Source organism: Fukomys damarensis, unplaced genomic scaffold (assembly GCF_012274545.1).
Source record: "Fukomys damarensis isolate Sample0158 unplaced genomic scaffold, DMR_v1.0_HiC HiC_scaffold_16, whole genome shotgun sequence".
Taxonomy (NCBI): domain Eukaryota; kingdom Metazoa; phylum Chordata; class Mammalia; order Rodentia; family Bathyergidae; genus Fukomys; species Fukomys damarensis.
The window spans coordinates 60,703,428-60,717,701 of record NW_022900928.1 but is presented as its reverse complement, the minus strand read 5'-3'; the positions used below and the strand labels follow the sequence as shown (position 1 = coordinate 60,717,701).

Here is a 14,274-nt window from a genome sequence, read left to right as displayed (position 1 = left end):
TAACCATGAGACTCTCAGCTAGCTAACTGGCTACCAGAACCTACCTTCTTTCTCTCCATTACAGACTTACATGAGGCTGCAGCTGCCTTATAAAATCCTGGTGCTACCCACTCTCATTGAAGGAAATTCCCCTGGTTCCACCTTCTACCTTCTGCCTGAAAGCTATTTTCATTTCATATGCTTCCATTTCCTGCCCTACTACTTCATACCTGGATTTGCCATTTTCCTTCCCAGCTTTTTTGTTTTGATGGCTCTACTGGGTGATCTAGGATCTGATTTCTGTTTTTGTTTCCAGTTGTATTTTCCTGGATTACCTTTTTTCATCACTAATTTGCTGGATCCATGGCTGCATGTCAAGTACAGACATCAAGGTTTAATAGCCTCAGAAAACTCCAGCCCCAAGACAACCTTCATATTTCCACCTCATAAGACTGGCTGGATTCCTTGGAACTGTGCAAGAGAAGCTAATCAGGTTCATGTCTTAAACCCCAAGTTACTGACTCAAGGCATTAGTCTTTATATTCACACCACATGGAGCACAAGAAAGGAAGAAAGAACCACATGAATCAGGCTAGAAAAGGAATGGGATTTGGGCACTGTGGAAAGTGAGACAATTAGGGAAGAGGAAAAGGGAACTACTACTAGTGGATTTTGAAATAGCTCATTCTTAGCATTCTTGAAGAGATCTAGATTTAAATTGCTGCTTGGTGGTTGGATTGCCTTTGTCTGGAGGCAGGTCTATATAGACACAAAAATCATGATGTCACAGCTCCCTGAGACATATCTGAGTAGTCTTCACTTTATTCTTTCCCTACAAGGGCTTTCTCTCCACATATCTCCTTCTCAATGATTCCTTCTTCTTCCCTGGACACCTGAAGTCTCTCCCTCATTGGAGCAGCCTCCTAGATATCCTCCAAATACTGTACTGAGTCTCAGACACTTGCTAGAAGATGTTGCCTTTAGTCTCAGCTTTTCAACTCCTCATCATCCTTTGGTCTGAAGTTAGTGACTTAGTTAAGCTCCTGGTGGAAGCATCTGTGGATGATGGGCTCTGTGATCTGGCAGAGTACTGCTAGGTTTACAATTTATATTTGTGTGCAAGACCTAGCATAGATATCTCTCCATAACTTAGGTTTTTCCAGCCTTCCATTAGACGAAACTCTAGAAGAGCAAAGGATAATCCAAGCCTCTGTAGAAGGACCCAAACTCCTGTCTAGGGCAGATTCTAGAGAGGTTGCTTAGCAACAGGACCTTTGAGGTTTGGTTGCTGAGGTTCAAACACCAGTTCTGCCAAAACTGGCTAATCAGTAGTGCTTATCCACTCTAAATCTGAGTTTCCTCAACTGTAAAATGAAGATAAAATTAGCTTCCCCTTCACAGGGTTTCCATGAGGATTAACAAATATTATGTAAAGTCTCTATACAGAACACGACACCTGGCATTCAATAAATGCCAGCATTATTTAGGTATTGGATAGTCCAGTGTCGTCCAAGCAAGACTTGATAAGAGCCATGCATTGCTGGGAATATCACGATGAAGAATTGTCATTGATGGATTAAGTCTCATTTTGGGCTCCATTCATCACTTTTCCCCTCAGCCTCCTTCTGGATGAATGTGAGATGGGTACCCCTTGCTTTTCTTCAGACAACTCTAGGAAAGATACACACTGGGAAATCTTCTACTCTAGCATTCTGTAACCCAGGGCTGGAAGGCACAGAACCAACTAGTGTGTCTGAAGATGTACCCCACCATCTATCCTGCAGATGCACATAGGAAAGTGCCTGGACATTATCACTACACTCATACAGGATCCCATCCCCTCATGGGCACCAGGAACTTGAACTTAGGTTTTCCTGCATGCCTCCCTCATCCACAGCTCCCCTATGAGGATGCAGTCACTTAATTAACCCTATCAAGCAGTACCCTTGTGTAAAGTGGAAATTGCTTCCTTACAAAGATGCAGTATGATAGGCAGCTGTCAAGTGTTCTAACACCTTAACACCTTTTGAACCCTTTTTTTTACATTGAAGGTATCCCCTACCCTAAGGAAATGCTTTCCAAATGTGAGCAAGAGTAGTCACCTCACTGCCCTCCTTTGCAGCTAAGGCACAAGCAGGTGGTAGAGGGTCTGCAGCGATGGCAAGGTGTCATTCCAGGACCAGATATGGCATGGACTCTGAAGGCGGTAATAGCAGTGATGGTCAGGTTCCTGGCAGGGATACAAATCATAGCACCCAGCTGGCGGCAGCAGCAGCCTCAGCAGTTTTCTCAATAGGCCAGTTCTGCCATGTGTGATGGGACATTATTCTGGATGTGTAGCCTTGAGCCTGCTACTCTGGCCTCCACTGATGTAAGACAACAGACAGTTGTTAAATAAACCTTTCCTGCTTAACCAGCCCAAATTGGCTTCTGTTTACTTACAGCAGAGGTCCCTGATTCTCACAGGTGAGAATCACAGGGACACATGATGACAATTTAAAAGTTCAATCTTCCTAAAAGCTCTCTTACTCACTAATCTGTCCAAAATCTTTTAATTCACTGTGCCCTGGTCCTTTGCCAAAGGAAAACCTCAGCTTCATATGCAAGCAGAGCAAACAGTAATCCCACAGCACCTGAGAGGTGAAGAGGAGCCTCTGGGCATTTGTCAAAACAGCTTCTGCCAAGAGAAGTCTAGGCTGTCTTTGTTGGGAAGAGGCTAAGGTGGAGCTCCAGGTTGAGGCCAAAGCAGGCAGCTGACAAGCACAAAACAAAGGGACCCGGGTCCAGGGCTTGAGAAGTCAAAGGAGTGAGATCAAGACCAGGCAGTAAGCATGATGGAAAGGGATTTCAGGCCCATAGAGCAAGACACACTAGCTGTTCCTTGGCTGCAGCTCCTGTCCAGGACTTGGGAGCAGTCACCGCGTTAAGCTCTTAAAGGGCTCTGGCACTGCTATCAGAAATAACAACAAGGTGCCTGGTTGAGTATCGATACTCAGATTAACCTCCCCAGACTCTTGGGTAACTGAAGAAGGGAAGCATGGGAGGCCTTGAGAACTATGCTGGGTTGTCTACAAGCTCCTACTAAGGGCCTCCTGTTTCCAAAAAGGGCCATTTTCTGGGATACAGTTGACAACTGGCTACAGAACAGAGTTGGGATGAAGACACAGGGTGGCTGGAATGTGAGCTGTGGGTCTGTACATCCCTAAGCCATCTCTTCCAGGTGACTGGAAAATTTAGGCCAATAAAAATCAAAGCCAAGCTGGGAATTGGATGGGAGGGAGGGAGAGGGAGGAGGGGGAGAGAGGGAGAGAGAGATCTGATAGCATAGTGTCAGGAAGTTTTCCTTTCTGCTCAAGCTAGTTTGAGAAAGTTTGACTTTATCCCTTACAGCCAAAAAATGCCAAGCCATCAGAAGTTCCTAGGATAGAGCCTTACACACACATGCTTCACCTTCTCCCTAGTCCTGTTGTTGTTAGTGGGAACTGAGCCATCATTTCATGGAAAGTGAGCCATGTGTTTCTCCTCGTTAGAGAGGCATCTCTTTTTCATGCATTGCGAGTTTCTCTCAACAGAGCCAGCATAATCCAAATACCCATGAAAATACCAGCCTGAAGGCATGCACAGAGTCACAGCCTCTTGGAGAATCTTCAGCATTAAGTCCCCAGGAGTCTTTAGTCTTTAATTCCATATAGACTTCAACAAAGAAAATATGCAGGCCTCTTCCTCCACTCTGGCCCTCACCTTTGACCCCTGGACATCAGATTGCCAGGCTGGAAACTGGCTGATTGTCCCTACCAAGCACAGCACTGCAAGAATCATATAAAATGACCACACACACACACACACACACACACACACGGAGCCATTCATATTTGGGGCTCAGCTCCAAACTGAGCCACACTCCCTCATCATGTCCTGGGGATGCTGGCATAACCCCAGGCCTTATCCTAGCAACAACCATGGCCTTGTTTTGCTGAGTATGGAAAGTTCTCTCTTCTCTCAGCCTCATTCATTTAACTTTTAACTAGACACAGTCTCCTACAGAGCTATGTCTTCCTCAACTGTGATATCTGAAAAGCTCCTAGGGGCCTCCCTAAGATTCCCACTGAGCTATGTGATCAGAAGGCAAGTCTACCAGCCCTGCCTCTGATCATGGCCCACCCTGCATTTCCTCAAGTCCCGGCCCAGAAAGGTAGGCACATCCCCGGGAGGCAGCTGTCCCATCACTGGCTTTTTAGCTATTAGAAAGTTCTTTCTATTACTGAACTAAAATCTGGCTCCCTTCTATCCCATTCTCTTCCCGTCTTATCACAGATATAGTTCACTCTCATATTCATGGGCTAAGACCTGAATTTATCTGAAAAAAGATTATTTTGTCCTTACCAAAAAAACAAAAATTTCTTCCCCACCTACTCGAAGTTTCCTCTTCTCTGCCTTATGGTTTTCAGACCCATTGCCATTCTATCCACTCTTTCATGGTTCCTTTCCAGTTTGTAAACAAACATCAGATTTACACTGTAGCATCAGAATCAAAATCTATTCTAAGTGAGGCATTTTTTTAAACCCACACATCAGTTAATTATAATGTGAACCCTCTCCACAGTCTCACTGACACAACTACAGAATTTAAATAGTTGGTAAGGCAGAAACGGTGAGCTGCCTTCAAATATGCCTTTTTGTTTCTTTTTATTAACAGAACACAAATTTTTACCTGGAAACACTCACCCAAGTAAAATAGTTCAACCCTAATCCTCCATTGCTACACCACCATGAAAGCAATTTCTAACCAAAGAGACGTAAGCAGAAATGGCTTTCTGGAAGGCTCCCTCAAAATCAAATAGAAGATTGTTCTTTCCAACTTTTTCTCCATCTTGCTTCTCAGAACTCAGAGAATAGAACTCATACTGGACCATGAGCGTAGAGACACACTGGAGCAATTAAAACGAAAAAGTCTGCTCCCTAACCCCTCTGTGAGGCTGGCATTCCAGTTCGGAGTTTTTTTGCAAAAACTAAACATCACTTTTGTTTAAGCCATAGTTTGATGGTTTTCTGAAATATGAATTCAGACTTAATCCCAAATTTACCACACTGAAGTCTTAGTGATGAGTTGTATATACCCGCAAGAAATCTCTTAACCAGATAATTCTAAAATATAGTGGGGGGGCTCCAGTTCTCATCACTAGTTCTTTTATTTTTTCATTTACCTCTTGTAATGATTAAAGGAACTTTACCAAAGCTCAGGGATGATGTAAAGAGATTATGGAAAGCCCAATTTTGATGTATTAGTTTTCTATGGCTGTTCTAGCAGATTAGCACAAATTCAATACCTTCAAACAAGAGAATTTTATTCTCTTAGCATTCCAGAGGCCAGAAATCCAAAATTAGTATCACTGGCCTGAAATGACTTTGTTGACAGAGCCATGCGCCCTTCAGGGGCTCTAAGGGACTATCTCTTCTTGTCTCTTCCAGCTTTGGTAGCAGCCAACACTCTTAAGCTTTTGGTCACATCTGTCAAATCTCTGCCTCTGCCTCTTTGATCCTGTTGCCTTCTCCTCTGTGTCAGATCTCCTTCTTATGAGGATACATATGTTGCACTTAGGGTCCACTCAAATAATCCAGGGTAATCTGAGCATCTCAAGATACTTAATCAAATATGCAAAGCTCTTTTGCCATATAAAGTAACACATACCTGTTCTAGGAATTAGGATATAAACATCTTTGAGGGACCATCCTTTCAGCCTACCACATCTATATATTAAATGTGGCTCTTACCAGAGTTTAAGCCAGAAGGCCACAGTGGTGGTATACAGCAGTGTTGTGCGTGCCCACCCCCCCAGTTCCTGGTGTACTACCATGCTTCTGGGACAGATTCCAGTCCTGTCCTGCACAAAATGTCCTGGGACATTCGCCCACAGCCAGTGTGCACTTATGTCACTGATTCCTCCAGGCCCAGAGAGAGGAACCTGTTGCCAATCCTTTTCTCTACCACTCTCCTCATATCCCTCAGCCAAGTTCACCTGTTCCATCTTCATCTTCTGTACCAAGATTGTCCTCTTCCGAGGACTACAGGCAGCAGGATACACCCAAAGAGATAAAGTCACATTTTAACATTCTTAAACCAATCACCTAGAGGAGTCCAAGGACTGTCACCCAAAAATATGATGCCCAAGACTGGACCTCCTAAAGAAGAAAAAAAAACAAACTTACCTAGTCCCTTACTTGAGTTTTCATTAACTTTTATCACAGGAAGAAAGACTGAACTTTGTCAGAACACCAGGACAGACTTTTGGAATCATTTACCAACCACTGTCTGTTCTTCAGCCCAGTGGACTTTTTTCCAGGCCACTGAATGTTCTCCAAGCCCACTTAGTTCCCCGATTACTTGCTGTCCTCTTAACTCTTGCTACTCTCCTTCCCACTCTCCCTCACCCCTATGGAGAAAGCATGTTTCTGAGTCATGCTGGGATAGTGGGTAAATATACTTTGTGATTGCCTTCATGTACATTAATAAAATGTGTGTCTTTACTTCAATTAATCTGCCTTTTGTCAGTACATCCCATTCCTAGACCACAGTGGTAAGATTTGCCTATCATTTATTCAAAGGAAGACAAGATCATACAGCAAGAAGCTTGGATGCGAATTGGAATCAGGTAGGTTACTTAACTTCAATGAGTTGGCTTCTTCATCGGCAAAGTGGTTACAGAAAAAAAAAAAAAAACAACAATATCCATCCGGCAAGGTTATTCTTAGAGTCAGGAAAGATGTATGTGAAGCATATATGTATGTAGCAACAAGTCAGGCTCACAGGAGATGCAAGATAAAGAGGACAACTTCTGTTCAATCTCTCCCACAGGGGTTTGCTGAACATCCACCTGACACTGAAGATTCAGTTGAATCCTGATAGCCTTCCTCTGCTGATGTTAAATCCAGGATGGATCACTATACAAGTCATCTGCCATAGAGCATGTACTCCAGAACAGATTTGAGTAAAATGTGGAGAGGAGTCCATTTGCTCATGAATTTCTTTGCCTGTCACTTTCTCAAACAGGGAAACACAAAAAATTCAAAGAAGACAGCCTTTGTGCGTAGGTTCCTGCTTTGTAGTAGGGTGGCCTAGAGCTGCTGGAAGATCCTCTCCCTGAGAGCAAATGCTGACCTCGAGAGACAGTCAACCCACACAGGATGGGCCCAGGCCACTGCAATTGCACTGATACCCTCTACTCCTCACTTAGTCACAGGAGGAAAATAGCTTCTGATTTGGGATTTTAGTTAAATGCTAAAAATTGGAGGTAAATTAATTAAGATATAACTTCAACAACACCAGCCTTCCCTTATCAACAGTTCCTAAGACAGGACAGGCAGCATTAATTGTTGCAATTAATTAGGCATTAAACTGATAATGGGTACAGCTGCTAACAATTAACAGCTAATTATGTCAAGCACTTTAACCATTTCACAAAAGAAATGGAAATTGGAGGGAAGGGGGAGGGAGGTGAAAAGAGAGAAAGCAGATACCTTGTAAACAAATGAGAGGCAGTTAGTTCCAAGTGCAGCTGGATATGGCTGTAGAAATGATGCAGAAAGTTGATTTGAGTCCTTTTCCCAGCAAAGCTGCACTGCGTGCAAGCCACATGAATCGAATTTGAGCAGGAAAGATGGGAATAGTGATGAGAGCAAACACATACCAAGCTGCATCCTGAGCCCTTGGAGTATGATGGCACATGGAACCCCCACAACAGTACTTTATGGTCGAGGCTGTCATTGTCATGCCTGTTTTGTGGATAAGAAAACTAAGGCAAAGAGAGGCTAAGCGACATTGCCCAAAGTTAGACATTCACTACTCTTTGCTAAAGCTGGATTAGAATCCAGGTGCATTAGCAGCCCAAAACAAAATGGACCTCATTAATTTGCTGAACCTGTAAAAATCCTTAAACCCAAGAAAAGTGATATTTTATTGAACCAGTAGCCCAACAAATCAATTCCAAGAGAAAAGAAAAAGTGATTCAAACTGGAATGAGCATTCTCTAAAGTGATAAAGCTGACAGATCCACAAATTTAAATCACCCCCAATCCAAATCCATATTTCATTTGCAATCCTGATTGCAAAGATCTATCTTCCGCTTCTCTAGGGAAATCTGCCAGCCTTCTGGGATCTGCCAAGCAGCTCTTCAGGCACCTCAACATCCATTTCTCCAGTGGATTTCACAACGAATATCATACGTTGATTTTTTTTTACTCAGGGCTTTTGTTTCAACAAGCTTTATTATCTCATGAGAAAGAAGGGGATAAGAAAAGAAGAATTGGACCATACTAGCAACACACACACACACACAAACACACACACACCCTTATTCAAATTACTATGAACAAGGAAAGGAGTTACAGCATAAACGTATAAGGTTTCCCCTTCTCACACAATGCCAAGAAAGAAAGGGCTTGTCCCACGTCCCATAGGATGGGAAGTAAAGCCAAGACTGAAAACTAAGATCCCCTCTGCTCTGTATGAATGCATCGCAGATTTCCCAGAACCACTCACTCCCAGAGATTCCAATTCAGAAGGCCTAGGAGGGGCTAGGTAGCTGCATTTCTAAGCCCCTCTGTTGATGGTGGGGAACTACAGCACACACATGCTGCAGCAGGCTCTTTGTACCACTGAAAGCCCTAAAAGTTTCACTATTCCTGCCCTAAGTGATGCTGGCACTGCTGGAACACAGACCACACTGTGAGAGCTGCTGCTCTCATGGAGAGAATGCGCCATACCTGGCCATTCATTCTCATCCCCAGCCTTCAGACCATCAAGGCCAGCTTGTTTTCCCTGGAATGAACTCCTTTGCCCAGTCTAGCCAGTGAGCATCAATGTTTGCATTGGTTTTGTTTATTTGGTAGTTGAATTTATGGCACTTGATTACCCTTAAACAGGACCTGTTTTTAAAGAGAATCAGGGCAAGGGCCAATGGCCTTTGTTCACACTCCTCTCTCTCCTGCTTCTTGTCCTATGTAAGGTGGGAGGTGCCCTCTGCCAACCAGGAGTAAAAAGTCAACTCTCCAAAATTAAAACAGTATTGGAATAATTTCTCAGGCTACAGGTGCTCCCTGGCCTTTGTTAATATTACCCCATCTCCTCACCAAGAGGGCTGACACTTGCCTTCTCTCTTTTCCAGAGTCAAGTCTTTCATGCCCACCACTGACCTTCATGGCCTCTCCTTAACCCCCTCCCATCATCTTTCCGGGGCTGAGACAAAACTCAGAGCTATAGGAATAGGTGTGGGTGTCACACCTCCCCAGCGTGCATGCCCAGGGATGATCTGTCCAGGATACAAAATGGACCTGGGGGCTGGAGGTATATGGAGTATACCATCACAACAAGGAGCACCTTTATGCCACCTGGTTTCAGGTTGCACTTTTGAGCTATGAAGGATAAATTCCCCAGAAACAGTTGGCCCACCCAAAGTAAAATCTTGAATCTTCTGCAGCCCCATATCCCCCTCTTCTAGAATTTGCATCCTCTCTCTCAAAAGACTAGTGACCCTGGTCTTGGTATCATAAAGGGAAGTCTCTGGTAAAATATGAGGAACGTGATGATCTCCCCAAGGTCATTTAAAAAGAAGATCATAGGGTACCTTCATATGCTATTAGAAGTTGAAATTGTTCCTTTCTCTATGAAAGAAAACATTATAGTGTACAAAAGATTTTTAAATGGGTCCTCTGCTTCTGTAATTAGTTCTTAGAAAAAAACTGGACAAAGATGAATGTGCACGGATATTCACTGCAATATTATTGATAATTGCAAAAAATATAAACAACTTGTATGCATGACTGAAAACAGAGGATTGGTTAAATGAACCATAAGAAATATTCTCACTGAAATATCATGCAACTAATAAAAATGATGTTATACACACATGAAAATATCCATAGTAACAATACTAAATTATAAGATTCAGTTCATAAAACAGTACATATAGAATAATATCACTTTTCTGAAATTATATGTAGCTGTATGTTACCTATGGAGGGAAAAAAACATTTAAAGGGCATATACTAAAAGGTTAATAGTGATTATCTTTATATGATGAATACACAGGAAATTTCTGGGTTTTTTTGTTTTATGCTAATTTCATCTGTTTATATATTTTCAATGAATTTCCTACATTAAGCATACACAATAGTCTGAAAAACTCATAAAATAAATTAAATAATTACTGGTAATATGATTTTAGGTGTCATGAATGGGCAGAGTCAAGCCCTTCATGCCCACCAAGATAAATACCTTGAGGTAGAATCTGCCTATTGTTTCTGAAATCTATTCCCATATAATAAACCTAGAAGGATAATTGTAAAAACAATAATTTTTTTAAAAATCTGCATATACATGTACAAATGGGCCATAGTACTAATATAAGACACATCCACAGTGCATAATATACCTATACACTGGTCCCCTCTCTTCCATCCCCCACTCCAGCAACAAAGATGTTTTTCTCCATAATGTCTCCTAGCAGTCAAATACAGGCACTGCTAATGAATATTAATTGACCTAACATCTTGTGGTGATGCAACTGTGCACATTTCCCTGTCTCATTTGGTTGCTAGGGAACCATGTCAGACAGCCACGGTGCCCTGGGAGTCAGGCCGTTTAAGTGCAGGGCAAGGTTAAACCACAAATCAGAAAGCAACTATGTGTATGTGGTCCTGTGAAATAAACAAGAAATAAATAGCAACAGACAGTTTGGCACTTAAGCCAGCAAGCAATTAGAGATAGGAGTAGACTATCAGTTATTGGAAACCATCTCCTGAAACCATTCTTTCTTCTGCAGCCCCTTTCCCATTATTCTTTCTGCATGATCCCTTAAAGTCTATAGTGAAAGCATGAGGTTGGTTCTGGAGACAGAACCTGAGAAGGAGAAGCAAGTACAGTAGTTGGATGTAATTCTCTGAAATCATAGACATCATTATCTATCATCCCAGTGCTTGTATGGGTTACAAATACAGTGGACCTTTGACTTCCAAACTCAGTTCATTCAAGACAGCCAGATGTAACTTGACTTGGTCAATTGAAGGCTCAGGCTCCTCTACACAGCCTTCAAAGTTTCTCTCCTGTTATAAACTGTGCCGCTATAAACATGGGTGCACATATATCACTGTGGTATGATTCTTTTAATTCTTTTGGAAAGATACCCAACAGAGGGATACTTGGGTCAAACGGAATCTCTAATCCCCATACTGATTTCCATAGAGGGTGCACCAGTCTGCACTCCCACCAACAATGGAGAAGGGCTCCTTTCTAGAACCCCACAACCCCACCAACATTTGTTCTTGGTTCATTTCTTGATAGCAGCCATTCTTTCTGGGGTGAGGTGAAATCTCAGTGTTGTATTCATCTGCATCTCTCAAATATTGGAAACAGACCAGTTCCCCGTCAGTTGGAGACTGGATAAATAAGAAATGGTTTTTCTATAAAATGGAGTACTACTCAGCCATAAAGAATGAGAAACTGAATCATTCATAGAAAAGTGGATGCATATTGAGGCCATACTCTTAAGTGAAATAAATAAGACACACATGTAAATACTGAATATATATAATACATGTAAATATAATAATACATGTAAATTCTCTGGCATGAAAAACTAAAAGTGTAAACAAGATCCAAATTGTATGATTGACCATGTGAAATAGGAAGGAAAGGGCTAAAGGTGTAGGAGAAGTGGGAAGGGTAGGGGAAAGAAAATAAGGGAAAAGAAAAAATATGAGAAGATGAAAATATGGAAACAAAGTTTTTGTAAATAGGGAAGTGTGGAGGGGGTAAAGGGAAGGCAAGGGATATGGGGGAAAAATGAGAACCAAGATACATCATGTAAAGGTACAAGATCCCAATGATGAATGTAACTACACTGTATACCTAAAAAGTACCAATAAACTTAATGATTTAAAAAAAAATCTTTCTCCTCTATATAGAAAAATCTGTGTCCTCAGAGAGACATTGGCCCAGGATTTCTCAATTAACCTCACACAGGGAAGGATGCTGTAATGTGTCTTTCAGAACTCTTTAAGGGTTAAATCTGTAACTGAGAACCAACTGGAAGTACAAGCAGCCAGTATTTGAATTCTAACTCAAGACTTTGATCCCAAGTTAAAACCAAAATTCCAGTCATAACCCAAGTTATTCATATATCAGGCTCATCATATCGCAAGGGTTTGCTGTAAGCTCGAAAGGCAAACCTGGTCTACCTGCAATTTCCCTTTTCCACCTGACTTTGGCTCTTCTTTCCTCTTTCTTTGCCCTTTTCTTCTGTCCATTCAACTAGCAGTGGTCTCATGATCAACAGTGCTTGTCCCTTTGCATTGCACAAAAAATTAACTCTATTTCAGGGTCTGCAGTGGTCTCATGATCAACAGTGCTTGTCCCTTTGCATTGCACAAAAAATTAACTCTATTTTTCAGGGTCCAGGAAGACAACCTCCTGGAGATCCTCTCCTTTACTCAGCCTCCTACTTCACTTCCTTCCTCTAGTTTCTTCCCTTAGGTACTTACTTTACACTGACTTTCCTGACCGTTTTTCCTTTCCACTTGACTAAGCGCCTTGCCTACAAAATAAAGAGGGCCCTGTCTTGAGTCCCACTGTCATATCAAAGACCTCTCTATTCTGTTTGCAGACTCCGTAAAGGGAAGGGTTGAGCTCTGATGCATCTGCAGACTTGGCTGGGAGATGGAAGGCTGGGTTCTTATCCCTGGAAGTGGAAGGATTGTGAGGCTGAAGGCAGTGGGGACTCTCCTCTGGGATTCATCTAGTTTTCCCTCAAATCAAACACAACCACAAGGATTCATTTCTTCCCAAAGACTTCCTTGTCTACCCATGTAAAAAGTCACATTCTTCCTTATTTTCATGCATCCATTCATTCAACAAATATTGAGTACTTACTCTGTGCCCAGAATTTTTGCTGAGCCCTGTATGTATTCAGTAGTGATTCCAAACAGACACAGCCCTCAGTGCTATAGAGTTTAAAGTGCTTTGGGAAATCCAAAACATAATCAAATAATCTCACAAATAAATATAAATTCATAATTATGGCACAATAAAGAAAGAGATATGGGCCATGGGAGGAGGGGGATTTTACCTAATGTTAAAGACTAGTAAGTCTTTCTTACAGGCATTCACTCTACTTTTTAAGCAGTACTAACCCTCATACTCACTGACTTCATATCATCAAACAATGATTGTTTCTTCTTCCTGGGTGAAAAGGAACTTGGGACTGGAAAGGTAAAAGAGTCTAGGCTCTTCATAATGGGGAAAAATGTATTCACTTCTGTCTTCTTTCTCTCTTCTCCCTCCACTGAATTAAAAAGTGTTGGATTCTCACCAAAGATTCAAAAGGAAATTCTACATCATGAAACACACAGACCATTGTCCACAGAGATAGCTGGCTTCTGGTGACTGTAGGTTTCTTATTGGTTAGCATTATAGGTGACAGCAGAGGTGATGAGTGTAGGTACAGGAGACGAGAGGAGACAAGAAGTCAAATGGGTCTGTTCAGGAAAGGAAAAGGGTAAAGAGACATCCAGAGAGACAGAGAAAGAGCCTAGAGTGAAAAGAGAAAAAAACAGACAAGAAACCAGGAAAGTCATCAGAGGAAAACATGGGGAACAGAACAGTGGCTGCCTTCCCTACTGACCACTATAAAATCTCAAGTACAATCCATGTCTCTCACATGCCTGGTGAGTACCTTCGTGAGAAAGAGCTGTGGTTAGCTTGGAAAAACAGAAACTGCCCTCAGCCACAGTTGGAGGACCTCAGAGTTGAAAGAAATCCAAAGAAGCCATCCAGCTTTTCACTAGCAATTCTCTCCTTTGTTTCCCAAGATAAATACCTGGCTTCCACTTGAACAAGAACAAAAGTGAACATGACTGAGCTCACCCCTTCCTCAGGCAGTAATCCTAACACAGAGGAAGATGTTCCTTAAAAACTAATCTGCCCATAGCCTCCACTTCCTTGGCCTTGCTCACTTGGGAGTTACATAAACCAGATTGGCTCCTCATCAAAGAGGAGTCCATTAAATACAAGAGGACCCAATTTTCTCCTTTATGTCACTGTTCTAATTAATTCACCTATTCATTCCATCTTCAAATGCTACTGTGAGCCTGCTCTCTGATGTACAGTAATGGGGCATCTACAAGACACCTGTGAGAAAAGCCAGCTTTCCCGCAATAGCCCAGATCTTCCTGCAGTAGACAACAGTTGGACAAATTCAATACAGAGAGAAATGCTTATTCTTTATCAAAATATGAAGTGTTTAT

General features: G+C 42.1%; 1 long non-coding RNA gene across 1 annotated transcript; it reads left to right on the top strand.

Annotated features, from left to right (window-relative positions):
- Positions 1 to 4,078: 4,078 nt before the first annotated feature.
- On the top strand, positions 4,079 to 6,951 carry LOC104852887. The gene is made up of 3 exons (XR_777612.1): positions 4,079 to 4,171; positions 6,583 to 6,629; positions 6,833 to 6,951. It is a non-coding gene; the product is annotated as an uncharacterized LOC104852887 (long non-coding RNA).
- The last annotated feature ends 7,323 nt before the right edge of the window (positions 6,952 to 14,274 follow it).